The following is a 1,411-nucleotide window of genomic DNA, read 5'->3' on the forward strand; positions in this document are numbered from 1 at the left end:
GGGAGCCTCTCCTGCCTCCGCAGCAGCAGTAAGGAGCAAGGGGTCCCGGACTGCAAGAGGGTGCAGGTCAGGCTGAGGGACCCCCCCCACCACCACCCAGTGCATGAATTCCATGTGCCAGGCCTGTATTAATTAATAAACATTTAGTTGAACTTGCCTGTCAGAATCAGAACAAATGTTATTTCTTCCTGGAAGCCCTCCCTTAATTCTCCTCTCCCTTGCCTTTACAGAAATTGAGTTAGGGACATTCACTGTAAATTTCTCATCATCCACTCTGCTTACTTCTAACAAAGTACTTGTACTTATCATGCTCTGTTTAAAATTTCTTGTCCACACTGTTTTTACTTGAAATCAGAAACTGTGTCATTTTCATAGACAAATTTCTGACAAGGAAAATATAACTTTATGGTTTTCAAGTAGGAGGCAATCAATAACTATTGATGGAATTAACAAATTGACACACAGCATTGGCTTAACAACTGTCCCTTACTTTTATTGAATTGCCAAGAGCAAAGATAATAAGTATTTCAGAAAAAGAGGACAATTGAAAAGGAATGTTGGGGAAGAAATCCCTGGAACCTTGTAGCCATAAAACTTAAACCTTTTTAATTGTTTATTGTGAACAGCATGCTATTCAAGAGACTTTACTCCAAAATGACACTTGGATCTCTCCAAACATAAACCCATGTCAAGGCCTAAAATTTTTCACTATTTCAATAGTACCTGATATCTGAACTCCAAATTCATACAGTTTTTTGGTTCCAATTTTGTTGAGAAAACTCATCTCTACATTTAGAAGTTCTCTGACTTAAACAGTCATATGTATAGCATATAAAACATATATGAGGCTTTTTCTGAAGGCAACATTCTAATGGATTTTCTCATGCAGAGGTCCCAAAATGGCCCACATCAACTACTTACACTCAACAATTGAAACTCATCAGTGATGCAGAGATCTGCTAACACAATGAATACTATTTTTTTGTTCACTTATTGATACAATCAGTCAACACCACATACTGAGCACTTACTAGTATTATGTGTCATGTATCATGTTAAGCATTATCAGAACAAAGATGAATTTTTAAAAATAGATATAGCTCAGTCTTCAATGAAGCTTCTCAGCATCTATCTGTGGGGAAAGACAGATACTGATCACACTCACAAAAGTGTACTGTAAATGATATAAAGGAGATGTGTTGAGAAAACAGGGTGCCTCAGGGTCAGAAAAGGTTTTCCTCTGAATCTAAAGAACAAAGAATAGCATATCGGAGCAGAGGGAGATAGGACAGGCAAAGGAAATTGCAGGTAGAGGGAGCTATATGCCGAAGTTCCCTGATAGGAAGGAACTGAGAGCACCTGAGGGAGTTGAGAAAACAAATAGGGTGTCCTGTGCAGATGGAGAAATAAG

This window comes from Myotis myotis, unplaced genomic scaffold, assembly GCF_014108235.1.
Source record: "Myotis myotis isolate mMyoMyo1 unplaced genomic scaffold, mMyoMyo1.p scaffold_m19_p_5, whole genome shotgun sequence".
NCBI lineage: Eukaryota > Metazoa > Chordata > Mammalia > Chiroptera > Vespertilionidae > Myotis > Myotis myotis.